This window comes from Vicugna pacos, unplaced genomic scaffold (assembly GCF_048564905.1).
Source record: "Vicugna pacos unplaced genomic scaffold, VicPac4 scaffold_320, whole genome shotgun sequence".
Taxonomy (NCBI): Eukaryota; Metazoa; Chordata; class Mammalia; order Artiodactyla; family Camelidae; genus Vicugna; species Vicugna pacos.
In genome coordinates, this window is record NW_027328998.1 from 3,968 (window position 1) to 31,746 (window position 27,779).

Sequence of the window (27,779 nt, forward strand, 5' to 3'; positions counted from 1 at the left end):
TTTGGGGGGCTACTGGCCTCATGAGGGCCCCCCTCTCAGCAGCCTGGACAGATGCTCCCGCTCCTGATAGCTCTGTGGCCACCACTGTTCCCGGAGGGGCTCTGCCTCCATCTTCTATCAGACATTCCTGCCCAGTCCCCGACTGCCAGCGAGGGAGCCTGGGCCTCACAGCCGTTTGCCGTGGAGGGACACAGGCTCCTCGGAGAAGCAGGCTGATCTTATTTTTCTCCGTAACCCACGGCCTAGCAAAGTGCCATCCTATGGTTGGGCCATTCAGGGGCTCGGATACTTCTTAAATTAACTCAAAGCAGTAGAATAGCAGAGCTGGAGGAAGTGACCACTGAGCTCACAGAGTTCACTGCCCACACCCCCATTCTACAGATGAAGAAACAGAGGCCAAGCAGTGAAGCAGCCTTGGCCAAGGTCACGCTGCTCTTTAATGCTGGCCTGCGTTGGGCATACCAAGTGATAAGCTGCACTGAAGGGCCTGAGAGGGGGCTCTGGGGCCAGACAGCTTGGGTTCAAGTCCCACCCCTGCCATTTACTAGCTGTGTGATTAATGACTGTCCTTCCTGTAAAGTGCCACCTCATTGGTTTGTCATGAACACAGAGTTCCTGGAACAGCAGGACAGAATTCTTTAAAGGTTTGCTGTTGCTTTTGTTACTATTATCACCAAGTGAACCCTGAAATGAAGAACAAAGACAGCAAGATTTTTTATTTTAAAAGATTTTAAAATATGATGATGACTGTTTGATTTAATCTATTCAAGTTTGCATTTGACACTTATTAACAACTACACAATGGATGACTTTTGAGGAAATGTTACTTCATGTCTTTATTTCTCACTAACTACACAGGCTATTCAACAGAAAGCAATTTTTTTCCAGGAAGAGGGACAAAAAGTTAACAATATCTCTGTACCTCTCGGTTCCCAGTGAGTTGGTTGTGATCTGTCAACCCAAATGTGGGGAAGTGCCCGCTCCTCCTGGGCCAGCTGCACTGCCCAGCGGCCTCCAGGGGGCGATTTACCCCCACACGAATCCAGTATCTTGGTTCATATCTTTGCTTCAGATCCCTCAAGGACTGCCCATGCACCAGGGCCCCATCTGCCCCGCCAGTCTCACCTGCTGGCCTCCAGGAAACTATCCTGGGTCTCAACCATCCTCTGTTCCTATGCCTGTCCCACTACTCTTCACTTTGTCCTTCAAGTGTGGGCCCCTGTGGCTCGCCACCAAGCAGGGGTCTCCCAGTCCTCCACCTTGGGGAACTGCATCGTCCTGCATGGTGCCTAGCGAACCTGTGTGGAGGCAGGAAGAATACAGAACAACAGGTGCTCAGAGGGGCTGCCTTTCCCACTACAGGGGCCCTGGAGGGCTTTCTCCCAGCTGGTTATTCACAGGCGCTGACGCTGTGGAATCTCGATCTTACCAATTTAAAGGGCATCATCACTAATTACAAAAGAAATCATTTTTTCAGTAGCAAAAGGAGAAAAGACTTTGTGCCCCGTGCCCCCATCTTTCTTCCTCCGCCTTCAGAGGTGATTCTCACTCTCTGGGCAAGGGTAGAAAGCAACAAACAGAATATTATTTTTCAATGATTCTTCTTTCCCACTCTGAAGATTGCATCCCAGGACCGATGAAGGCTAGGATGGTTTGGCTTCCCTGTACTGAGTATTCAGAGGCTCAGGGGGGAGGGGGTTAGGGAGATAATTCAGCAATATGGAACCAAACAGAGACATTAAAAAGTTCTACTCTAAACAGAAAGGAAGCAGGATGCTATAGAAATGGGAAAACCATCATTGGAAATGACATAACGAATTACAAGACAATAAACATGAAGATGTAAAAAAGAAAAAGTACATCAAAATACAAAATGGTGGGAAAGGGAGACGGTAGCAAGAAAAGATAGATTTTTTTTTCTTTCTTTTTCCTTTTTCTCATTATTCTTAGGATGTGTTGGAGCCTACGTGATTATCAGTCTAAAGGAAATAGATATGGTAATGGGTTGATATACTTGAAAAATAGGGTAACCACAAATCGAAAGGATATAATAGAGTTAAAAAAAAAACCAAAAAAGAAACAAACTCTAAATGGCTTAAAGACTTAAACAGACAAGACGCTAAAAAACTCTCAGAAGAAAACATAGGCAAAACATTTTTTGACATATATCTCAGCAGGGTTTTCCTAGGGCAATCCACCCAAGCAACAGAAAATAAAAGCCAAAATAAACAAATGGGACCTAGTTACACCTATCAGCTATTTCAAAGCAATAGAAACCATAAGCAAAACGAAAAGACAACCTATGGATTGGGAGAAAATATTTGCAAAAGATGAGACTGAACATGGCTTAACTTGTAGACTATAAAAATAGTTCATACAACTTAATAAGAAAAAAAAAACAACCCAATCCAAAAATGGGCAGAACAACTAAACAAGCAATTCTCCAATGAAGATATACAAATGACCAATAGTCATATGAAAAAAAGGCACAATATCACTAATTATCAGAGAAATGCAAATCAAAACTACAATAAGTTATCATCTCACACTACTCAGAATGGCCACCATTCAAACATCCACTCACCATAGATGCTGGAGAGGCTTGGAGAAAAGGGAACCCTCCTACATTATTGCTTGGAATGTAGTTTGGTGAAGCCAATGTGGAAAACATTATGGAGATTCCTCAAAAGACTAAAAAAAGACATCATTTGATCCAGCAATCCCACTCCTGGGCATATATCCAGAGGGAACCTTAATTTCAAAATATACCTGCACCCCAATGTTCACAGCAGCATTGTTTTCAATGGCCAAGACATAGAAGCAACCTAAACGCCCACTGACAAATGACTGGATAAAGATGTAGTATTTAGATATAAAAGAATATTACTCAGTTGTAACAAAGAAGGAAATAATGCCATTTACAGCAACATGGATGGACTTGGAGATTATCACACTAAAGTGAAATAACTCAGACAGAGAAAGACAAGTAACATATGATATCACTTATATGTGGAATTTTTAAAAAAGATACAAATAAACTTATTTACAAAACAAAAACAGACTCACAGACTTAGAAAACAAACTTAGGAGTTTGGGATTAACAATTACAAACTACTATATGTAAAACAGACAAACAGCAAGGATTCACTGTAGAACACAGGGGAAAATGTTCAGTATCTTGCAACCTATAATGGAAAAGAACCTGAAAAAGAATAGACTATGTATATGTACAACTGAATCACTATGCTGTATACCTGAAACTAACAAAACAGCTGTATATCTGAAACTAACTAAACATTGTAAATCAACCACATTTCAATTAAAAAAAAAGATAAGCTCTAAATAGCTGTATTCAAAGAAAATCTTCAAATCTTACCTCCTACAAAAAGTAAAATGGGAAGCTTGAGCAGGACCAAATTATACTGAATGAGAGGTTACATACCTTCTCCAGCACGTGGCCCATGGTACACATACATCGTGTTTTCCTTCAGGTAAGAATGGCCCTTAATGCCCTGGGAGCGAGTCCTGCTGGGACAAAGCCTCTGTGGCAGTGGCCTCCTTGTCACCGCTCCATCTCACCAGAAGGCCAGGGTTTTCAGAGGGGAGGGAACACAGAGCTCATACACTTCAGATATATTTCCTGAGAAAAATTGTGGAAAGACCAAATTCACCTGCAGTGCAGGAAACATGAGCACGGCCCCTAAGCAGACTGACAAGCCCGAAGCAAGACGGCCCGATGTTCACATCAGAACCAGAACAAAAACCGTCTGGCCCCAGTTAAACGATCACCATCTCACCTGCAATGAACTGTTCGTACTCAGTGTCAGGGATGTTTCTGTTGAGACTTCAGAGATCAAAAAAGTCAGACCAGGGAATCCGGACCTGGTGGATGTCCAGGCTCTACCAATGGTAGAGGCGGCCCCAAGGGGGTATCACCAGCACCGACTCCTCCATTTTCAGCAGGGTCTTCAGGAGGAAGGCGATATGGATACAGACGCCCCTACGGAGGCTGAAGCCCTCCGGAGGGTTGACATAACACAGAAGGTACCTGGGAGGGAGCAAAGGAGAGCGGGTCTTCAGGGCCAGGTCTCTGCACAGGAATCCCAGCTTAGATAGAACAGATACAATGGGAAGCTCTGCACAGCACATGGCCTAGACTCAAGACACGTTCAGCAGCTTCTGGTTTGTATAGTGGAGGCACTGCCCACCGATCTCTGTGTGGCCAATTATTTCGAGTCCGGGAGCACATGCAGAAGACATCTTGGCATCTGTCTATCAACGCTAAGCACCTGACTAGTACCTGAGCACCCGTTCTCCAGGGGCCCTCAAACTTCTTGGCCTAAAGACCCCTGTACACTCTTAATTACTGAGGACTTCAAAAGGCTGCTGTTTATGTAGGTTAAATCTATCAATAGTTCCTGTGTTAGAAGTTAAATAAGAACTTTAAAAAATGCTTATGAGTTCACTTAAAAATAATAACAACCTACTATATGTTACCATTAATACTCTTAAGCAAAAAATAAGTATATTTTTCTAAACAAAAATCATTAATGAGAGGAATAGCAGTGATTTTAATTTCTGAAAATCTCTTTTGGACTGGTGAGAGCTTAATTCTATCTGTCTCTACATTACCTGTTTTGTGATATCACAGACCAGGTTTTCCCTGGAAAACCCCACAGGAAACTCGGGAGTGCAAGAGTGTGCAAAAGGCAGGTGACTTCCCGGCGTTCCTACGAAAATAGTCTTGCATCTCAGGGGCCTCGGACTCACTTTGATAACTGCTGCCCTACCCTAGGCGAGACTCTCCTACACAAGAGCCAGGCAAGTGTCCTGGCTTCTTTAATGAGTTACCGCAGCAACACCCCTCCCTTCTCTGTGTTAATGTTTCCCACAACCTCCATTACTGCAGATGAGGATGTAATCCTCAACTGAGGCCTCTAATCCCAGAAGACTACCAACCTTGAAAGGGAGGGCCCATCTACCATCTCTACACCCCGCACAGTCTATTTTGAGTCAAGCCCTAGATAACTGCTAATTGACACTGACCCTTGTCTTACTCCTGAGTTTTATCGAAGGAGCCAACATCTGGATGGAACTGAAATTTCCCTGCTGATATACAAGGCTGATAAACCACCCTATTCCAACATCTGATTCTGGGGCTCTTCAAAACCCGGGTAAGGCCCCGCTTCATAAAAGACGGGTCCTCCACCTGCCCTTCCCAGGGGTTCTGGGAGGCCGCGGCCACGCAGGGCTACCCGGACTCGCGGTCCAAGCCCCAGAGCCCGAGGGGGAGGAAAGCCGGAGGCTGTGCCCCAGCCCTGTCCCCCCCGCCCCAACCCGCTCCCCGGCACCACAGCCCTCCCCGGCCGCCACACCAACCCGGATCCCACCCCGGTCCATGTCCACTGGCCCCGCCAACGGCACGGCCGTACGTTTACCGTCTGTGAGACGCCGCCCCAGAAAGGATGTCGGCCGCCGACTGACGCGGCCAGAACTAGTGGCCCGGCCAAGCAAGCCGCCATCCCCAGCAGCAAACACCGCCATGGTCCCGGGCAGCTGCACACTTCCGGAGCCCGCTGCCTGCCCCAGAAGCGCACGCCGGCCCGCGAGGAGCGCGGCGTCTGTATCCATGGCAACGCCGCGGGGCCCTCCCCTAGCGCTTGCGTCTGCGTCCTCCCGAGGCTAGACGTGCGAGGGCAGAACTTTCGGAGCCAATGGGAGCCAGGGCGCGGCCAGGACGGGAGTGGGGGGAGGCTTATGGGGCAGCTGGGCGGGGCCGGGGCGGGCGGGGCCGCGCGGACGTCCTCACCTGCAGGTGGCACCGGCCTGAGGCTGGGGCAGTGCTGCCACCAGTGGGCCGGGCGGCGGGGCAGCGGGGCGGGGGCACCCTCACCTGTTTGTGTGCCGGGCTCAGCCTGGGCTCCGGGGCCTCCGCTTGAACCGGAAGTGGACCCAGGCTACCGGTGGGCAAGATAGAGGACTGAGCCCAGGCAGGCACGGCTGGCCAGGTAGGGCACCTGAAGTGCAGATCCGCCAGGCCGGCTGCCGGCCTTGAATACGCGCTGCTAGGCAGTTTCCAAGAAGACGGGATCTGTTCCAAGAGGGGAGGTAGGGCAGGGTGCCAGATGCCTGGTTGGGTGCGGTCTTACAGGAGAGCCACATTGAGAGGGTGCACAGCAGCCCCTGTGTTGGCGGGGCTAGGAATTTGGGGTATAGGGTGGGGATGATGTGTGCCATGCCCTGTGGTCTCCCAAAGAACTCGCACCCCCAAGCAAAGGACCCTGCTCCCTCCACCCTTCACTGCATCCCCTGCCTTCCCCAGCACCACCGCCCCTGCCCCCGGAGTGTCCCATGACCTCTCCCCACACCAGGCACTGTCCCTGTTACAGGTACTTATCTCCTGGTGGTTCCAGCCCAAGGGTGGGGGCTATATGTGATCAGTTAGGATGCCTGGAGCCTTTGTATGAAACCTCAGACTATAATGCAGGCGTGCACAGAGGCCCCTCAAACAGGATTCCCTGCATTCCCTCCCCACCACGCACCCACAGCGCAGCTGCCACACCAGGCCAAGCCTGCCGGAGGACCGCTGTTCCCTCTCCTCCTGTCCCTGATCAAGAGTGCACCGCCCACACTGCTGGGTATTTAGTGGGCCTTAGAAGAGCAGCTGGTATTTTCATGGACAAATATTTGCTCTTTGGGAAGAGTTGAGTGCAAAGGGATGTAGGGTATGCCTTTTCTGTTGTTCTGGAACTGGTGACAAGGATGCAAACTTAAGTCAAAGCAGTTTTTAGAGAGAGCCGCAAAATATCTTACCCAAAGATCACTGTTCCCCAACAAAGGCAACACCACCTGGCGGGTGGGGTCCTGGTCCCTCTTTCTGGAGGTTGGGCTTTGCACCCTCCAGCTGGGACAGAGCCCGAAACAGCTCTGAACACGCTCCAACAGGCTTTCCCAGCACAAACTGCCTTTATTTTGAATCTGGCTGAAGGAAGCAGCTGAGAAATCTGGGTAAATCTTCCTGGGTGTAACCATGCCTTTTGTGCTGAATGAAAGAGCGGCTCTCCACATGCTTACATCTTAGAACTGAATGTGTGTCGAAGCCTTCATGCATGTAGCATGTTGGGAAAAGCGTTTCATGGTGAGGGGAACTATATAACTTGCATGTGTATGGGGAAGCCCTCACTCCAACAGGCTTTTCCTGCACAAACTGCCTTTATTTCGAAATTGGCTCCTGCTGAGAAATCTTGGTAAGTGTTCTTAGGTGTAGCCATGCCCATTATGCTGGATGAAAGAGCGGCTCTACACTTGTTCACATCTCAGAAGTGAATGTGTGTTGAAGCCGTCATTCATGTAGCGTGTTGGGAACACAGAATTTAGTGGTGAGAACTATGTAAATTACATGTCTATGATGAAGCACTCTCTCGAGCCGGGTATTCCAGTGCATACTGCCTTTATTTCGAAACTGGCTTCTCAGAAGCCTGTGGTCTCCACTGCAGGTCTGTCTCCAAACCCAGGGCCAGCATGGTAACTCTGCTCCCCCTGTCTATTCTGGAAGTTCTAGGTGTCCTCCATGGCCCTTCCACCATTATGTTTTTGGAAAACCCCGCAGATGGAATGGGCCTGAGAACAGGAGAGCTGGATGCCAGAAGTCACTGCCCAGTGTGTGGCTCCTGGGAGGGGCATCTCCTCTCCGTGGGCTCTGATCTAACCTCCCCACTCCCCCACCCCCACCCCTCTCCTCCTGCATTTCCTGATTGATCCCTGGATAATGGTCCATACCAGGAATGACCTGGGAGAGGTTTTATGAGTCTTTAAGTGGAAAAAAAAAAAAGAAATCTTTAGACAAGTTACTGAAAGTAACTTCCAGCTTTACCGGGAAAGTCCTCATTCCAATGTTTAAGGCTAGTTGACAGGGTGTCAAATTGCTTAACCACTCACAGCTGAGCAAGTGCTACCTCTCTCCAGCTCCCTGCAGCATCCACCTGTGGCAACTTGGCCCAAAGAAGGCAAGAAAGCTCTTTACCCTCGTTAGCACCAGCGTGGCTTTGGAGTCAGTGGAGGCTGAGAGAAAGGGCCCCGCCCTGAGGTTTGGGGGGCCTCCAGCCACAGCCAGAGGAGCGGGGGTTTTCAGAGTGGCCCAGCAGGGAAACCAGGCAAGGCCACCTGGCCCAAGTCTTCCCTGCCCAGAGAGCCTCATGAACTGCTTTGGGCCACACTCCCCGTTTGGGCCCCCTGCAAAAAGGTACCACGGGAGCCACACCTGAGAAGGCAGAACGACAGCCCTTTAGCCTGGGGTCCCTGCAGGTGTGTCCTGTGAGACCTGTGGCCACATAAGTTCCTTGTCTCTCCAGGTCAGTGAAGGGACTGTGCTGGGCATCTTGGTGGTCAGGGACATGGGAACACCTCTAAACTCTGAAGAAGGACAGAGAGACTCTTCCTGGAAGCAAGGATTCCAGGGAGACACCTTGCCCAGAACTGGGGGACTGTGTCCTGAGTAGACCCCTGGGAGGCAATGTGGGGCTGTGGGGTCCTCTTCTGAGAAGGGAGCAGGTGAGTTTTCCGGGGGTGGGGTCCTGCTTTGTCCAGACATGTCCTTGTGTAAGACTCACAAACACCTCCAAGTCCACCTAGGGGTGGCCCCAGAGGTGGGGGTAGAGGAGGAGAGTGAAGGGTGCAGACTTAGGGCCCCCCGAGCCACCCAGGGAGCCAAGGGTCAGTGGGAACATCTTGGGAGTCTAGTGCAGGGGTGGAGGACGAGCACTAAGAACATGCCAAGTCATGCAATAAAGTGACCTGTGACCACGAGACACAGGTGGCCGTACACCAAAAGAGGCAGATAGAAATTTAGACCCAGGATCTGAGAACATTGAGAGGGGCTGGAGGGTCCCAGGAACCCTCAGGAACAGCTCTTCTAGGGGCACAGACATCCCAATACACACATTTCTCATGGAAGCTTTTTGGGGTGCAAAGTGAGTTACCAGGATCCTGAACTTAGTATGGAATCCCACCCCCTTGTTCATCACGGTTCCTGGCAATAAATTGCTGTCATTTGTCCCTGGACATGCACAGGGGAGCTGACTGCTGTGGGGGTCACTGCAGGACTAGAATCTTCTGGTGTGTGCTCTGTGACCACAGAAACCCAGGGGGATTTCTCAACGGGAGAACCTGGAGACCATGCCTGCTAGGACCACCCTCATGGGATGGCCAAGGAGCTCGTGGTACCCAGGTCACCAAGTGACGAAGTTGTGAGGTTGCCTGGGGTATCCTGGGGCATGTAGATTTCTGAGGTCAGCACGTGGGCCCAGCACTGCTGGATGGTCTGCACAAAGAGGGGCCTGCCCTCCTGATGATGGCTCTTAACACCTGCAGGGAAACTGCTCTCAGGGCTCCTGGAGGTCCATATTGAGAGTGTCCTGCCAGCCTTGTGGGGTCACCTTCCCCTGATGCAGAAGCAGACCTCTCTCCCTTGAGGCCCAGGGGACACCTGGTTCAGGTCCCACCTGTGTGCCCTGGACACGCAGAGCCCCAGAGCTCTGGCACAGACTGGGTTGTGGTCGTGTCCGGGCAAAAAAGGCCCTGGGAAGGGGCTCATTCAAGGGCAGAGGCCACTCTGCAGGGATGCTGGACCTGGCAGCAATGCACTGCTTCAGTACTCCATTGGGTTGGGTTTCCAAGCTGTGGGATGGAAGGGCCTCTCCTTCCTGCGGTGCAGTCGGGGGAACTAGATCCATCGTCAAGGTCAGCCCTGAAAATGGAGGCTGCGCTACCTCCATTCCTGGAAAGAAAATCAGTCCCCTCCAGTCCAGGTGATTCAGAAAGTCATTCAGCAATGTTCGGGGCCCCCACTTTAGGCTTTGAATTAGAGCTGAGCGGCTTAGGAGGCCAGATCCCTGTCCGTGGCTCCAGGAGCAGGCTTTCTGCTGGGGGACAGGATCCTCACAAACACCTGTGTCTTTGTGGGACACTCCCCTCTGACAAGCTGGGAGGCAGGGTGCAGTTGTGGGAAATCGTGTTTACATGAGCAGAGGGCCACCATGTGGTGGCGGCACAGGAGACTGTGAGAATGAGTCCCACAGCCTTTCTGGAATCAAAAAACTGGCAAATGTGAAAAAGTGCATAATTTGTTTTATTGAACAGGCTGCTTATGTACGTTTGGAGGACCAGGTTCAAGGACTCAGCATCCCTCCAGGACAATAGCCTCAAGAGAAGAACAGACAGAGCAGGAGGAGATCTGGGGTTTCTCCCAGGAATGAGGTGGAACAGGGATTTCTGCAGATTTGCAAGGAGTCCCCGACCACTGAGCATGGGGTTACAGCCCCACGAGACCCCTGTCATGTTTGGCTTGGGCTCTGGCTCTGGCCTGCTCACGTATTCTTCCAGCAGAGTTCCAGAAACTCAGAGGGTGGACTTAGAGGGGCTGCGTTTGGAACCTAGTGAGGAGGTGGAGGGTCCTTTATATTGAGTCCCTTCATCCTAGTCACCGTAGCTGAAGCCCAACACCCCCCAGGCCCCCATGGTTGCCGTGGAGGGAGAACAAGCCTGGCAGGCGACCTAGGGGTCCCACTACTGTGTCCTTCTCTTGTCTTCGTTCCCTTTCACTCCGGAAGGTGTGATTGTCTCGTGTCATGGTGGCCTCCACAATGTCCCTCCCAGTAATCTCTCTTCTCCATCAGGTGGGGTTCCCAACCCCGCTCAGCCTTCTCTTCATGGATGCTGAAGGATCAGGCCCACCTGAAGTTCTGAGCTTGAGCAGTAAGGTGGAAACAAAGAAACCAATGGAAACAAAGAAGCAAGTGATTGTGGCAAACCTCCCCACCACAGAGAAGCTTCCGTGAGTGGAAGGGAGAGTGTGGGCATGCCCGTTTGCTTCCTGTCTCACAGTGCTCTTAGCTTTCTTATTGCCTACCTGCATGGTTACAACAAAATGATCTGCAAAACTGAAATTATTTACTCTCTCGCTTTTACAGGAAAGGATGGCCAGCCTCTGGTCCGGTACCAGGCAAGAAATTGGAGTTCCTTTCCAGTTTGGAAACATTTTGGCAGGCCCAGGTTTGCAAAGGTCTGTAAGAGTAGTTACGGAGTTTTGCTTTTAAACTTTTTTACGGCTGTGTATACTTGTGAGATGTGGTTGTGATGTGTAATTCTGAGCCGGGATTTTCTCAAACTGTTTCTCACTTCTTATACCAGACATTCCTAAATTCCAAGTGGAACTGCATATTAAGGAAGCCATGGAATTTAGCAAAAGGATACAGATCTCATTTCCTTTTAAGCATCGATGTACCTCCATCATGGCAGTATTTGTTATGTGTTATTGATAGGGGAACTAAGTAGTAAACAGATTAATAGAAAATAGGGGATTTTAGGTACACAGGTTCATCTTTTCAACATTGTTTGTAAAATTTGCAGTTTAAGATGACCATTCCTGAGGAACAGGCAGCCTCTTAGAATGAAATAGCATTTCCTCTGAACCATAATTAATTTTTATTTTGTAGACAGCAGGAAGGGTAATAACACATCAAACATTTGGGGACGTCAAAGAGAAAATGTAACTTTCTGGGAGCGCAATCCCCCGCCTCCCCCTGCCCTTTTTACTGTCCCATTCTCTCTGGAAGGCTCTTTCTTATCTTCTGCTCATGGCTCCAGTAACTCTTTCTTCCTCCTTGTTCCTCAGCTGGTAAGGTTAGTTTTCTACTTTGAACAAGCAAACAAGCCAACAGAAGAGAAATTTCACAAGCAACTCCCAGCACATCCGCTCGCCTTCTGATGTCTGTGACCTTCACTCTCGGTGCCCCACTGCTTATTAAAAGTGGCATCGAAAGCCAGTTCCTCCAAAAGTCCCCGAGGCCCCATCCCTCCCATCTTCTCTGGGTTGTCACTCCCAAAACCATCCTCTCTTTCACTGCCTCATCTATTTTGTTCTCCTGCTAGTTGGCACCCATCAGTATATAAACGTCCATCCTCTTAAACAAACAGCTCTCCTTGACCCTAATTCACCCCCACCAATTGCCACCCTGTGTCTTTGCAGCAAATCTTTAAGGAGTTGTTTAAACTCACTATCTGCATCTTCTCTTGAGCCATCCCCTTTTACACCCACTCTGGCTTTTCGCCTGATCCCTCGCTCTATGGAAACTGCCCTGTCAAGGCCATCAGTGACCCCATGTTGCTAAATATAGTGGTCAATTTTGACTCCTCATCATGCTTGGTCCCTCGGTAGCATTTGACCCAGCTCTTCCATCCTTCCTACCCCGTGTTCCTGCTTCACTCAACCTCCAGCCCATCACTCTGTCTGTTTCTGCTTTTGGCCTGCTGGCTGGTCCTTTGCCAATGTCTCCTGTTTTTTCCAAACATATACTGTGGGTGTTCCCCAGGGTTTGTTCCTGGGCCTCTCCTCTCTCTCTCTGCTATTCCTTTGGTGGAAGCAACCCAGCCTCGGAAATTGGCATGCCATCAATTTCTCGATTTCTCCAAAATTCCCTGATTTCCCCTTTCTATCTGAGCCTTTATCCCTGAGACTCACATCACATTCTTTTCCTTTCATTCATCTTGCTTTCTCATTCATACATATGTTCTACTATGTAATTACTTTTCCAAATTTTGAATCAGTACATATATATCATGTAAAATGCTCAAATATGTATTATTTCCACTAAGATGCTAATTCTACCTTAGAACATTTCTGCACTTCTGTATTTATTTGAATAAAGGGAATAGTATTTCTACAAGCCTCATAGTTAAACACTGTGTTAGTTTGGGGCTATTATGTAACATGAAATAATGGTACATGAACATAGTCGTTTTTCATTTATTTTTATGTAACACCGAGATGAGGTTTTTGCCCTGAAGACTGGTTTTATTGAAATTTTACCTACGTTACGGACAGTCAGTTTATGTGAAAGCCCTCATTTCTCCCCTTTTTTGATATATGTTCCATTTGGATATATATAACATATAACTTGGCATGAAGCAAAATTCCCAAATCATTCACATAATACAATTAATATGTTTAAATTATATTTTTTAGATGTTAAAAAGAAAAAGAAAACAGATTCCTCTACCTATTAGGCACTTCTGTGGCAATATGTAATACACCCCTTAACCATGACATTGAAGAACTGAGCTGATACCAGCCCCTTTCCACCTGCTCAGCCCCACCTTTTCCCATCCCCTTTCCCATCCGGAGAGGACATCCCTCCCATTGTCCAGGCCCAGATGTTGGAACCATGTCCTTTCTCTCTCTTTCTTTTACACTCACAGACAGCAAATCCAGCTTGTTAGAAAATTCTGGATATTCTGTCTTAATTAAATACCTGCTCTCTGCTCCCCGCCCTCCTAAGAGCCACCTTCAGCCCTTCCTGGATACCAATAGCCTCCTGTTTCCATCTTTGCTTTCCTACAATCTCTCATCCACACAGAGTCAGAGGGAGCCTGTAAAAACATACATTGGGGTGGTGGGTGTAGCTCAGTGGTAGGCCGCATGCTTAGCATGCTTGAGATCCTGGGTTCAATCACCAGCACATTCATTAAAATAAATAAATTACTTCCCCCCAAAAAACACAAACACAAAAGCATAAGTTGGACTACATCACCCCTCCCCTCAAAACTCACTAAACGTGTCACCATGTCATTAGGAGCCAAAGTCGTCACAAAGGCCTCAGGACCCGGCGTGCTCTGCCTCTCTGCCCACACTCTCCCCCTCACTCTGGGGGCCTCTGGCTCCGGCTCTTCCTTCTTCCTCCGGATCTATTCTGCTTCAAGTTCATTACTCCGTGAGATCTGCCAGGATTGCCTTATTCCCTCCTGCCTGCCTCCCACCCGACCGCCATCACCCGAGTTTGCTCATATCACTCTTTTTTAAAAATTTTTCCAAACTCTTGCTACCCCAACATGCTGCCTGTTTCCTCTGCTAAAATTCTGAGCCCCCAGTGATGGGGAGTCATGTCTACTTTGTTGACTGATAAAGCCCGAGTGCCTTGGGAACGGTCTAGTTAGGAGATTCCCGTATGTAGTAGGAGCTTATACACATTTGCTGAATGAATGTAGATGCCCTGGTCCAATCCGATGGAGCACTTCTGTGACGTGCTCAAAGAATAACTCTCCTTTCCACCTGAGAGGGAGTGACAACTTCCTTGGTGATTAAAGGCAAGAATTTTTTGCTTTATGCTGTTAACCTTAGGCGGGGAGTCTGGGGGATCTTCATATATATTTTTAAATTTGGTTCACTCTGCAGTTGGTCTTTGGTCTCTGTATAGTTTTGAGAAACTCTTTATGAGTGATCATTCTTTGATCATATTGAACAGGTTCCAGGGGGAAGGACCAAGCCTGTCCCATCAGCCATCCTATGTGTCATGTCCTGGGACCCAGTGGATGCTCAGCATGTAAGTGAACCGACAGGAGTGAGTGAAGAGATGGGAGCATCTCATTATTGTGGCGGCTCTCTGTCCAATGCCTTGAGATTTGGGGAAGGGTTTACAAGTGCAGAAGGGAGAGGTCAGGTCCTCTGTGCTTTTCCTGAGTGCCCTGGCCTTACCCATTCCCCCAGCCCCCTCTGGGCAGCCAAGCCAAGGAGCTGGGCCACCAGTGGTTGTGCTGATCAATAATCCACCTTCACCCAAGTCCGGGGGTAGGTACACATTGTTGTAGACACTGGAGTCAGGTCCTTGGAGGAATTCCTCACCGAACTATGTTTTGGACCTTTTATTTTTCTCTAGAACCTCCAGCTGAAGAAGATTGTCTTAGACACATGAAAGTTGAGGACACCTTCTGTCCCCTCGCAACCCAGGTGGGGCTGGGAGTCTGCTGTTTCTATAGCCGGTGGGCTCGTGTTGATTTGGGCATCCCTGTGCCTGAATTCCTGCAGTACACTCGGTGGTAAGGATGGGGGTGCCTGGCAGGGAGGGAAGCGGGTCGGGAGACTGTGCTGGGCTGATGTTAACCTGGGGTGAGCGGGAGCCTGCTGATGCATGGCATCTCGGGGCAGGGAACTCTCCACACTCAAGAGGGGTTCCCACTCCCGCAGGGGCCCTTTGATCAGGGTGCTGGGCTGTCAGGGGACCACAGGGGTCCCAGTGAGGATTAGGGTGCCTTCAGGCAATGGGAAGTGTGGGGTCCAGCGGCAATTGAATTAACTGTGCACCCAAACCCAGCCCCCACCTCTTTCAGCCTATTTCCTAATCTGCAAAACTGGAATGTTATTAAACATCTCGCGGGGTCGTTGATGGGCTGGGACAGACTAGACTGTCAGGAGCTGGAATTCCTCTGTCCCCTGATTGTTTGCCTTCTTTCTGACTATTTGCTCTCACAAGCTCAGTCTCTCTGTCTCTAGCTCTTTCACTTCTAACTTTCTCTCATGCTCTGGTTTCATTTGATTTTCAACCACCGCCCCTCCCCTCCGCCAATCCCCAGATGAGTGAACTTGATTTCTATGTGTCAGTCCAAATTCCCAGGAAAGATGCTCTGTCACCCTCCGGATCTGTTGTCCAACCCATGAGTTGTGGCCAGAGGAGCGAGTCCCTCTGGGACCTGCAGAGGGTCTCTGCCCAGCCTGCAGCCACCACTGTGGGAGCACATAGCTCTCTGTGGAGGAAGTACTGGCTGTGACCTTGTGTCACTAAGTGTGAATTTATGTCTTCTCTTGAACCACCTTCATCCTCCTAAACAAAGATGAAAATTAAACACTCCCGGGATTTGTGTCATGGAACACTCAGGGTGGGGGCTAATGGGGCTGGAATTTCTGCTGTATTTAAGGGGCTACACTGAATCCCCAACGAGGGCCTGCAAAGGGAACAGCACCGGCCCCACCCGGCACTTAGGGCGCTGAGTCTGCGTGACGTTGAGCCAGGCTTCTGACCACAGCTCAGGGGTCTGGTCTGACCAATTAGCCTTTGAAACCAACCAGCTTTGGATTCCTCAATCCCACCCTGAGGTTTTACCTGAACCATCGGCTTCTGTATCTCTGAAGACAGATGATGAGGACCCTTCACGTAAGCCGTTCGCACAGCCCTGTTCAGGCCTTTGTGCTGCACGGTCTGCCCGGCGAGCTGACCGAGGTTGTTATTTTACTGATGTTAGAAGTAGTCTGGTTTCCCGATGTACTGTTTCACTGAGCAAGCAACAGAAGCCACTTCTCGCTGATAAAAGCAGAAAAGGGACATAATGTAAAGATACTGGGAGGGTGTGTGGAGTGGCCAGGACCGGAGCCAACCCAGGAGCTGTAGGAGGTGTTATGGAGCCCCAGGCACCAGGCTGGGAGGGGTGCTACCGGGCCCCCTGCCACCCCAGAAGGGACCCCCTCCACCCGACCCTCCACCTCACTTACTGCAGGTTCATGTCCCGGCAGGGCCAGGTCACACTGAAGCCACCAGCACACACCTCAGTGGGGGAGCTGGCCCCGTCTGAGCTGCGGGCGTGCCTGGTGTGGGGAGAGGCCCAGTTAGAGGAAGGCGGTTCCTCTACTGTTCCGAGTTAAGGTGCAAGTCAGTGCCCATCACTCAGGAGAGCCGGGCTGGACGGACCTCATTGTGGTGACTAGGCTGTCTGAGTTCACTTATTACTTTCTATGTTTGAAGGCCCTGGAGGGAGAAAAAGTGAAGGTTCTAGTACTTATTTTGTGTTTCCCACGTACCAGGTGTGGTAAGCAAGCCACTTCAGACAAGGCCCGGAGCAACCACGTAAATAGGCCACGGAGCAAGTCGTGCAGTCAGGCCTCTGTGGTCCCGAAACCCGTGTCCCCATCGGCTCCATAGTTACCAGTGGAAACTAGGCGGATTTATGGGACTGTGTGCTCCTGTGGGGGCTGGGATATGTGTGTTTAAGTCCACATCTTCAGAAACTCGGCTAGAACCACAGACACTGATTGCACAGAGGCAGAGGAAGGGAGGATTCCAGCCTTTGGTCCAGCTCGTGTGGAGCTCAGAAGTTCTTCCTCCTGTCCTGAAAATAACACCAAATCTGAGGGAGCTGCAAACCCACTGCTCTTCTTAGATCCCAGAAAACTGAGGGGGAAAGCTGCTCCCAACCCAGAGAGGTTGCAAAGGGAACAGCGGGCAGGCTTGGAGAGTCACAGCTCCCAAGGCAGAACCAGATTTTGTAAGAACCCCAGGGGCAGGCAGATTTAACAGGTCCCTGAGGCCAGCAGGAGGCTCAGTGTGGGGATATCAGAGTGTGACAACTCCAGGGGGCCAGTCAGAGGGGCCCCATGCTCTTTTTCATGTATTTTACATCCAGGACCATGTCCTGTTCTCAGAATGAAGGTCAGAGGATAACTCCTCATGCTTCCTGCCTGGAAAGGAGAAAATAACTGTATTGAAATACACCCAGAACATTCTGTTTCATTGGGGGAAGCTGTTTTTTGTTTGTTTGTTTGTTTAATGAGAAATAATTTTACCAGAGCCTAACCAACCTGGGAGAAGGGAAATCCCTTCTGTGTCACCCAAATTGGGGTGGGGGAAAAGAGACAAACTTGTAGAGGTCACAGCTCAGGGCACAGGCTCAATGAGAACTAATCACAGGACTGCAGATGCCCTGCTCTGTCCCGCTCCCCCAACACCTTACCTCCATGTCAGTAGGGCCCGTGTGTAATAACAGGAATAAAACTAAAAGAAGTAAATGTCTCAGGAGTGTCTAGGGAAAACCCAAAGACAGCGGGGAGATGAAAACAAGGACACACAGGCTGTTTTAGCCTCTCACACAATTAGCTGTAGCAAACTACACACAGCCCAGCCCCAGTAGATAAACAGACAACCTCACAGAAGAAATTATTTATTTTGGTTCTCTTACCCAGTGCATTCCATGGTGCATCCTCGCCTAGAATTGAGTGGAAACAAGTCCATCTCAGAAGGGACATAACTGAAGAGGGATGGCTTCCCAGACTCTGAGGGACAGAGACAGCACCAGCCTTGGTTAGAGAAAGGTGAGGGGTGGGGTAGGGTGTGGGCTGCCTTCCTACCCAAATAAGGAACCTTCCTGAGGCCAGCACAGTAGGAGGGAGGGCCATGGGGTGGAAGCAGCCAGACTTCATCCTGAGAACTGATGGGATGCCTCAAAGGGACAATTCAGGTGCCCAAACTGGGCCCTGAGTGTGGGAGCCAGTCGGTCTGACTCAGAGCCCAGGACTGAGGTGGGCGCACAGCAGGCCGGTCTTACTTGGCCAGATCCATTTCACTTCTCCGAAGCCCTGTGTAAAACATGAAGCGTGGACGGCCTGGTGAGCACAGCTCTGACCTCAAGACCGGTTTCAACTCCTCTCTTCCCAGAGAACAGCATCTCTGAACTCGTCCTGGGTGACCTCACAGAGATCACCCTAGTGGCCCAGGCTAGTGACCGGGAACATGTACCTTCCTGCAGGCAACCCCTGACGTCCGTTCACTGATGCATCATATACTGGCAAAGAGTGAGTCACTGTGCATTGGTCTAACAGCAGAGACTCTGCCAAAGGCCCAAGAGGTGGTGTGTGGGACATGCAGGGGTGCAGGAGTGTAAGCAGTGCAAAAGTGTAACTGGTGACAGGGGTGCAGGGGCTGTGGAGGGCGCAGGCATTTCAGGGGATGTGGGGGTGGAGGGATGCAGAATTGCAGAGAGTAGCAGGGGTGCAGAGGTGCAGGGAGTGTAGGGATGCAGGGAGGTGCTCAGGGACCTGGCCAGGATAAGAAGGCAAGTGCACATCCTTGCAGTCAGCCTGACCCAGGCAGGCTATTGCAATGCTTTAGGGCGGCGGCAGCGGCGGTGGGGGTGGCCGTTGGGAGGCTGCCCGGGCAAGCCGGTCGATTTCTTCTCTTCCCTGCATCCTGGCCTGGGGTGGGGATTGGCCGCCGGAGATTCGCCAGATGTTGGACTCCAGGTAAGCTTGCTCCTGGTAGGTGGGGCGGTTAGGTCAGCGGGCGGCGGCAGCGGCAGAGGGGCGGAGCGGGGCTACCCCTGGCGAACGGGTGGAATAGCTGCCTTGTCCCGGCTGCTGGGCCTGGGAGCGGCCTCTTCTTCCCCAGGTCGCCGGACACTCCTGTCCCACTCAGCTTGCTGAGTGCGGAGTGGGGGCGGGGCCGTTAAGGTGCGGGACCCACGGGGGGAGGGAGGCTGCCGCGGGGGAGCCGATCAATTCGCTCCGCTCTCCCCGGAGGCGGAGCCAGGGGCGGCTTCTGCTGCCCTAGAGGCGGGACGCGGGTCTCCAGATGAACTTGCTCCTGGGAGGCGGCGGCGGAGGCGGCAGGGGCAGGGGATGTGTTCCAGGGAGTTGCTCCATTTCTTCTCTCCCCCACGGCCTGGCTTGGGGGCGACCTCTGCCGCCGGAGATTTGCCTGAGGTCCGACTCCAGGTGAGCTTGCTCCTGGGAGATGGGTGCGGTGCGGTCAGGGATCTGGTAAGTTGGTGGCTGCGGGGATAGGGAGGCTGCCCCGGGGTAGCTTGTGGATTAGCTCCATGTCTGCACCACGTGGCCTGCAGGCGGCTTCTGCTGCCCCAGGTCCCGGGACACCCCTGTCCCACTTTGCCTGCTGGGGGCGGGAGGCAGGGTAGTCATGGTGCAAGGGTGGCGAGGGTCGGAGGCCTGCAGCGGTGGAGCGGGCCCATTTACTCCCATCTTCCCCGCGGCTCGTCCTGGGGGCGGTCTCTGTTGCCCTGGGTTACGGGACACGTGTATCCTAGTCAGCTTGACCCCGGGAGGCTGGCGTGATATGTTTGAGGTGGTGGAAGCAACGGCGCGTTTTCCCACGAAGCCGGTCCATTTGCTCCCATTTCTCCTCATGGTTTGCCCTGGGGGCGGTCCCTGATGCTCCAAGTTCGCCGGACGTCCATCTCCAGGTCAGCCTGCTCCCTAGAGGAGGCCACTGTGAGGTCAGGGGGCAGGAGCGGTGGCTGATGCGGGGGGATGGGGATGTATTGGGGAGTTGGTAGATTGGCTCCCATCTGCGCGATGGCCTGGTGTGGGAGTGGCCTCTCCTGACCCAGATCAGCAGACACACCTGTCCCATTCAGCCTGCTGGGGAGGGGCTCCCTGGGCGGTGCCGTTAAGGTGCGAGGGTGGCGACGTCGAGGGTAGAGGGCCTGCAGGGCGGAGCTTGTCAATTTGCCCTTCTCTTCCCCGCGGCCAATCCTGGGGGCGTCCTCTGCTGCCCAAGAAGCCCGATGCCCATCTCCAGGTCAGCTTTCTCCTGGGAGGCGGGCGCGATGAAGTCGAGGGGAAGGGGCAGCCAGCCGTCGCAGCTGCCTAATGGGGCCACTTCTTCTTTCCCCTGACCTGGCCTGGGGACGGCCTCTCCTGCCCAAGATTCGCCTGACACACCACACCAGGTCAGGTTGCTCCTGGGAGGTGGGTGCGGTGAGATCAGGGGGTGGAGAGGAGAGGGTTACTGCCTATTGCGAGCTGGAGGATAACCTCCCATCTCTCTGGAGGCCTGATGTGGGGGCGGCCTCTGCTGCCTCTCGTTCCCAGGTCACAAATCTCAGGGTCATATTGTCACGGGGGTGCGTTAAGTTGGGGGGCGGCGGGGTGATGGTGAGAGTATGGGGTCTGCCTCTTGGGAGCTAGTGGTTTAGCTCCCATCTCCCCAGCAGCTTGGCCTGGGGGCAGCCTCTGTTGCCCCAGGTTGCAAAGCACAGTTTCTCTGACAGCTTAGCCACCGGAGGTGGGCAGGATGTGCTGAGGGGACTGAGGCAGCCACCAATGCAGCAACGGAGGGGGCTGTCCCTGGCAAGCTGGTCAATTTGTTCCCATCTCTACCTTTGCTTCCCTAGTTTCGCAGGACGTCCTTCTCCAGTTTATCCTTCTCCTGGGAGGTGGGCTCAGTGCATGCAGCCCAAGGTCTGGGCTCTCCCCTTGGGAGGGGAAGAACTCTCTTGTTCTCCTTTGTCTTTATTCTTCAGTGAAGGGGTTACTTGGCCCAATTCTTAATCCTGAGAAAGTGTAGCCTGTGTTATGGAAGAGCTGCTGGACAGTGTGCTTTCTAGGTGGGTTTTCACATCAGCTGATGCCCCAGGCAGACAGGAAAGCTATTACTCAGAGCTTCTTAGTGTGGAGTTGGGGGATGGCCCTGCTGTCCTCACCATACTTTTTAAAAATATGTTACTTCCCTCTTTTTCCTAGGTGACATTTTAGGTTATTGGGTCACAGATTGCTGGCACACCCATCCCTGTTCTCAAACATCTTTTAAACTTGGGTGAAGTGATAAGTAGGGGAAGATGATTTACTGAAAGGTAAGAATACGTAAATTTGCATTAAAGCTACCTTCTGTCAATCTTTCTCAAATGATTTTTGTCGGATTCAAAATCAACGACCTAGTGAATGTTGTACTCTTGTGTAAATCATTGATCTTTACATCACATTTGTTGAGTGGTCAACGAGATTTGTTTAGTAGATTATTCCTGAAAGGAAAAGCTCAGGCTTTTGATAATTCCTTGTCTGATGTTACCCAGGCAGTCACAGTAGAAAACACAGCTGATATAAAAGTCCCTCACCTGCCTGAACTGCAAAGCTTCTGGGATTACCGATTCCTGAAATGCAGGTGACTCTTGATGATAATCTGGGGGATGGTTTATATGATCAGATTCTTCCAGTCCTGTAAATGGGTTCCGTGGCCCCAGCCCCGGGAGAACTGGTCATAAGGGCCATATCGTGAGGGGTGGGATGGAAGGCAAGGTGTAAGAGCTGGAATCACTGAGATTCAACACTCGCTAAACACAGACTCCAGAGCCTAGTTGTTCTGTTCTGGATTTGAGAGTTTGTTCAGACATGATTCTTGCCTTTAAGGAGTCACTGCCTGGGTGGAAGTAACCTTTACATAAATCTGAGGAGGATGGAAATTAAGTAGATGGGCTGTTATGGTTCTCAGTGTGCCTAGGCTCGCTCTTCCAGGCACTCATTGGACTAACGAGAGTCATGTTATTCACTCATTCACTGATTTATTACCCTTGAACTGATCATTTGTCCCACAGTAAGTGAAACAAGGGATCAGGAACCTGAGTTTTGTCCCCTCTCCTATCACTGATTGTATCTGTCAGTCGGGCGCCCTGCGTATGCATTGTGAAATGGTGGTATTTCTTGCCCAATGGGGCTGCACTGTCAGTTCTGAGAATCAGGGGAGACACGTGGGTAGGAAAGCACCCTGACACACATGGCCCCCCCACCCCGTGAGACAGCATTGTCGATGCTCAGGTGACCCGATGTAGACCGCGCTGCTAAACCTGAGCATGGTTAGTGATCTTGGTGGCTATGAAAATACAGACTACCGGTCCCTACCTCTGGAGGCTCTGAGGGTGTGTACCCCAGAATTCTGCATTTTTAAAAGGACTTTAATTCTGGTGAAGATGATCTGAGTGTCCCACTGAGAAACACTGGTGTTCGAGGCACCAATATTGAGGATTCTCAGGGAGCGATGTCTTTTCAGGATGGTCCTAGGGCCCTCACTTGAGACTTTTGCCTTAGGTTTAATTGTATGTGTTCAGAAGTGATGTCTCTCACTTCCAGTGCTTGTAAGCGTGATCTGTGCAGGGATTTACTCTCAGTAGATGGCAAAAACTATGATTCTTCAGGTCACCGAGCTAGAGTGTGAGCGATCTTTTATTTTGGTGTTCTTTATAGCAATGCAGAGTCTCCCGAGAAGAGATTCAGACTTAACAGCTTTGTGTCAGACTTTGGAAGACCGCTGGTGCCCAAGATGTTCTCTGGCAGGACAATGATGAATCTAGGTCCCTCTTTCCCTGCTACATCAATGAAGTGGACCACTTGGACAAGGCCAAAGCTGGTATCTCAACCATTGCCCTTGACAGTGATATTCGGCTCCAGGAAGCCTTCAGATGCAGCAGGTGGCCAGAGGTGGAGCTGAACAGGCTCATGAAATGTGACATCCCCAACTTCATCAATACAGACCAGAACTCTTCCGTTGGGGAAGATGATCTCCTGATTTTGGAACCACCGATTGTTCTAGAAAATAAGCCATTTGCTCAGACCTCACACAAAGACTTGAATTGAGAAACGTGCTTTGTCAAGTGTCTTTCTGAAGATGTGAAGTCTGTCTTTGTATGGCAGGAATTGCCCTTTCACAAAATTGTATGTGTTTGTGTCTGAGAGAGGGAAATGGAGACAGACAGAAAGACAGAGACAGAAGAGAGCCCCCTCAGAAGAGAGCTAGTTAAGGTGAGTTTTTGTGCCTTTAAAAAAAATTTTGGGGTTTTGGGGGGAACAAAGTATTTACACTGTTTCATTCTCCTACTTGGAAACCTGGCCCCATCCTCAGTGTCAGTGGCCTTGAATGGGGTTGGCACGGTGCGTTTCATCTGGCACTGTCACTACCACGCTCTGCCTTTAGCATGTTGCTTTGCCTGTCAGGGCTGCCACCTTTTTAACCTTAAGGCTAGGAGTCTGGGGTAGATGATCCATCTCAGCTCTGCTGTTTTGAAAATTCCTGATGGCAGCATAAACCAGGCCCTACCTCCTGTCTCTTGCTGGGGCACCCCTCAGGTCTGTGCCTTCTACTCAACCCTTTACTGAGCCCAGTTTTATCAGGAGCCCAAGTGCCTACCGGGATGGAAGGGGACTTGTCTCTCGTGGTCACGGTGGCCGACATTTCCATTGGTTGTGCTGAAACAGCTCTTCTGAGATCCCCTGGCCACCCTTGCTCAAACCTGAGGACAACACTGTCGTTTCTTTCCTAGGAGGAGGATCAATGCATGGTGCACTTTATGACAATCCTGTCCCCAGGAATGCACGGAAGTTTTTCAGCTGAGTGAGGGGAGGTGCCTCTGTGTCCCTGTGTCCCTGTATATCTGTCTGCTCACACTACCCTGCCACCGGCTACTGAGCAAGAAAAGTGCTATTCACCATGCTGTGTGTTTTGCAGATGTGTAGGTGATGGTCGTCTGGCTCGTGTGTGTGGGCTTGGAGCTGGGATGTTGAAGGGCTTATAAATACCTCATCAACATGTATTCAAGGTGGCCTGGTGCCACACAGACTTGATTCATGAAGGCAGCAAGCCTGAACACTGGTTTGGAAACAACTTGGTTTTGATCAGTCACACTGCATGCATGACTCGCTGCTAATCTCTGGGTGGTTTTTTCATTTTAGATTTATTCACCCAGTGTCTTGCTTAAGCTGAAAAATACTTTTATTTCACCAGAATATTCTCTGATTCTTTGTTTTCACACATCCAGTTTTTTAATTCCTTTAAAAATTGTTCTGTGTTTATAATGCCTCCTGATTTCTATCATTTCTAGTTTCCCTGTGGCCTGAGCCATGCACCAGATTTTATGTAGGAACTGTTCCACCAAAAGGAATCCCCTCGCTATAATATCTTTTGAGGAAAGTATTATTCTTTAAGACCCTAACACTAATTCGTAGAACAAAGCATGGAACATTTCTTGTAGTTAATACATGTTCATGCAAATAGAAACTTGATATTTTCATTGAAGAATGTTGATTTTAATAACTTTTACTAATGTGAATATTATTATTCATAATTTAAGTAACCAAATAAAACCACAGTTATTTATTATTAAGATTAAAAACTATTTACATGGTCTCTCAATTAGAAGACTGAAGTGTATTTAAAAATGGAAAAATACCCATGATGACACCATCTTTTTTATTAACTAAATATCAAGAACTGTGCAGGGTTATGATTTGACCACCTGCAAGCTGTCAAGTTAGCATGAGGTAGTTTGTGGATGCTGCCAGAAGACAGGAGACTCCCCCAGGATCAGAGACTAAGGACTTCCTGCCAGCACAGCAGGCAGCCAGTGGTTCATGTTCATGTTGGTTCCTGAGTTCCTTTCCTATTGCTGTTGTAACAAAGGACCACAGACTCAGTGGTTTAAAGCAATACACATTCATCTTCTCACTGTTCTAGGGTGCAGAAGTGCAAAGTCAATGTCAGTGGACTAAAACCAATGTGTGGCCAAGGCTACGTTCCACACTGAGGCTCTTTGGAGGGATTCATCTTCCTACCTTTCCCAGCTTGCATAGGTGCTCATACTCCTTGGCCCAGGGCCCTGTGTCACTGTGACTTCTGCTGCCACTTCACATCTCTGTCTCTGACCAATCTGCCTCTCTCCTCTAAGGACCTCCGTGATGACGTTTGCTTTCCCACAGTGATCTGCCATCCCAAGGTCCTTGACAGTCACACCTGCAGAGTCCCTTTTGCCATGCACAGTGACATATTCCCAGGTTCTAGGGATCAGACCATGGACATATTGGGGGCCATTATTCTACAAAGTTCTTCCCTTTGGCTCCACTGGTTCTTGTCCATCCCACATGCAAAATGCATCCACCTCATCCCAACACCCTCCAGAGTCTCATTTACTACACCATCAACTCAAAGTCCAACATGTAGTCTAAGTATTATCAGCTCAAAAGCCTAAATATTTTCATCCTCATCGCCTAAGTCAGGCATGAGTGAGACCCTGGGTGTGATCTTCTCTGCTCAAAATCCTGCAATGGCTTCTCATTTCACACAGTGAAGAAGCGAGAGTCCTTATGGTGACCTTACAGGTTTCCTCCCCCTCCCCAAGCTGAGCTCATCTCCGGTTTTCTCCCTGGCTCACTCTGCTCCAGCAACACGGGCCTCCCTGCTGGCCCTTGGGGACATCAGACTTGCACCCACAGGCCTGTTGCCCTGGCCGGTCTCTGTCAAACTCATATGCTGAAGTCCTAACCGCCAGGACTACAGAACATGACCCCATTTGGTAATAGGGTTGTTGCAGAGGTCATTGGTTAAGAAGAGGTCATTAGGGTGGGCCTTAATCCAGTATGACTTGTGTCCTGATAAAAAGGGGCAATGTGGACACAGAGATACGTGTACATGGGAGATGACGTGATGAAATGTGGAGAGAAGACGGTCGTCTCCAAGCCAAGGAGAGAGGCCTGGACCAGCCTCTCCTTCCCAGCCCTCAGGAGGAACCAGCCCTGCTGACACCCTGCCTGCAGACTCCCCGCCCCCAGGGCTGTGAGACAGTGAGCCTCTGTAGTTCCCATCACCCAGTGTGCGGTGCTGTGTTAGAGGAAGCTCAGCAACTAGCGCCCCCTTCTCAAGGTCCTCAGTGAGGCCTGCTCTGGCCATCTCATTTTAAACTGGAGACTGCCTTCCCCTTGTCTCTGCCCCAGAAACCCCCTCTCCCTGATCATATTATTTCTATCACCTTCTAGAATACCATATATTTCACATGACTGTCACGACTGTAGTTTATGTTCTGCTCTTCCTCAGTCCTACAGGGACAAGGATCCTTATTTGTTCACTGACGGACCTCAGGTGGCTTGACCAGTACCCGTGGCACAGCAGTCAATACAAATTGGCCGGATGGAAGGAGGGATCGTTCCTTACATTCACAGGTGAGTGAACGAAGATTCCGGGGGATTGAGTGTTTTGCTCAGGCACAGAGCTGGTAAGTGTCAGGCCAAGGGGGGTTTCAGGTACCTATGAACCTGTGGGAGTCTTGAGTGATTCCCTTTCCATTGATTAGTATTTCTCAGGTGTCTCTTTTTCTGGCTCTAACTTTTGACTTCTTTCTGGTATTCTTCTAAGCTTTCAACCAGTTTTAAGTTTTAATTCTGCTTTGTCTCAGGTAAACAAATGAAATCTGTAAATCTTTTAACTCATTATTTCATCTAAATACAGTGTGATTAGTGATGATGTTGTATTTCTGGCCTCTTGTTTTGTGATTTCTATTTGCTTTGCGCTGCTTTTCTCCTGCCGGTTATATCCCTTGCGGTCATGGTTAAGAGCATGGCGTGTAGAGGCAGCCTATCCGGGCTTGGTTCCCTCCCTTTCTAACCATGTAACCAGGATACGTAATCCCTTTGAGACTCACTTTCTTCATATACAAAAAGTGGTACTATCCACCTCAAAGACTGTGAGCATTAAGTGATAAAATGGATGGAGAACTTAGAATAGTGACCGGCGTATTTTGCATTCTTCATTTTGACTTCTTTATTTTTATTCTCTTTTTAAACAATTACTTTAGAGATTACTGTTGAATTTTAATGAACACCCTAGATATTGAAGATTAAAATGTTACTTAACCCATACGTTGAATTTTATATACCAAATGATATCTGTATTTTGTTTCCATAAGTTCTGTTTAGCTCTATAAAAAAATTGATCTGCTTTCTTTTACATGATGTCCTGATTGTTCATTATGTTACATAAGATTCATTTTATCTTTTAATGATTCAGTCATACTTATTTTATGCTCTCTCTTAGATTGTTTCATAATTTTAGGCTCTGGAATATTAATCATCCTGTGTTTTACGGTGAGCTCTTTCTTCCCTGTGGCATTTATTTTCTTCTGTTTATAGTTGTGTGTCTGTGTGTGTGTAGAGTTGTGGGAGTTTCTCTATAGTGAGTACAATTTTTTTCCTATGATTGTCCCTTACATCCTGGTTTATAAAGTTTCCCTAGAGAACAATTTTGTGTTGCTTATCCTAAGGCTCCAGGTGATATGATCAACGTTGAATTATATTTTTCAGTTTGGGAATTCCGGAATCTTAAGTGGAGTATCAATATGGATTCCACATTCGAATAAAGCAGGGGCGTGGAGATTATATTTTTTTAAGGGAGATTTTGTTTTTCCCTAGAGAACCGGCTGTTTCACCCCTTTCCTGCGTGCACAGGTGGAGAACTTTGAGTCTTCCTTTCAGTGAAGAGTCAAGTCGTCCAATACGTCTTATGCAGAGGTTTCTATAAAGGAAGACTTCTACATCTGGTATGGACCCTTTTTCTTAATGGACATTGTATCCCTATTTATGTGCAGATGAAAACCCCTTCCCTCCAGGGTGCTGTGGCATCAGCTCACAAGATTAC

At 49.7% G+C, this 27,779-nt stretch overlaps 4 long non-coding RNA genes across 5 annotated transcripts; 3 read left to right on the forward strand and 1 right to left on the reverse strand.

Annotated features, from left to right (window-relative positions):
* Positions 1 to 1,029: 1,029 nt before the first annotated feature.
* LOC140695541 (uncharacterized) lies at positions 1,030 to 5,650 on the reverse strand. Its single transcript, XR_012071189.1, has 4 exons — positions 5,439 to 5,650; positions 3,798 to 4,048; positions 3,443 to 3,640; positions 1,030 to 1,298 (listed from the first exon to the last, which is right to left on the reverse strand). It is a non-coding gene; the product is annotated as an uncharacterized lncRNA (long non-coding RNA).
* A 2,702-nt stretch (positions 5,651 to 8,352) lies between these two features.
* LOC140695540 (uncharacterized) lies at positions 8,353 to 18,388 on the forward strand. Its single transcript, XR_012071188.1, has 9 exons — positions 8,353 to 8,550; positions 10,138 to 10,254; positions 10,674 to 10,831; positions 10,968 to 11,059; positions 14,298 to 14,375; positions 14,709 to 14,868; positions 15,923 to 16,046; positions 17,780 to 17,908; positions 18,252 to 18,388. It is a non-coding gene; the product is annotated as an uncharacterized lncRNA (long non-coding RNA).
* A 1,281-nt stretch (positions 18,389 to 19,669) lies between these two features.
* Positions 19,670 to 22,802, forward strand: LOC140695543 (uncharacterized). 2 transcript variants are annotated; one of them, XR_012071192.1, is made up of 4 exons: positions 19,670 to 19,791; positions 20,109 to 20,280; positions 21,074 to 21,183; positions 22,568 to 22,802. It is a non-coding gene; the product is annotated as an uncharacterized lncRNA (long non-coding RNA). The 2 variants fall into 2 exon arrangements; XR_012071191.1 differs by lacking the exon at positions 19,670 to 19,791 and having other exon boundaries at positions 20,009 to 20,280.
* Positions 22,803 to 22,862: 60 nt separating this feature from the next.
* On the forward strand, positions 22,863 to 27,689 carry LOC140695542 (uncharacterized). The gene is made up of 4 exons (XR_012071190.1): positions 22,863 to 23,122; positions 23,641 to 23,829; positions 26,184 to 26,308; positions 27,554 to 27,689. It is a non-coding gene; the product is annotated as an uncharacterized lncRNA (long non-coding RNA).
* The last annotated feature ends 90 nt before the right edge of the window (positions 27,690 to 27,779 follow it).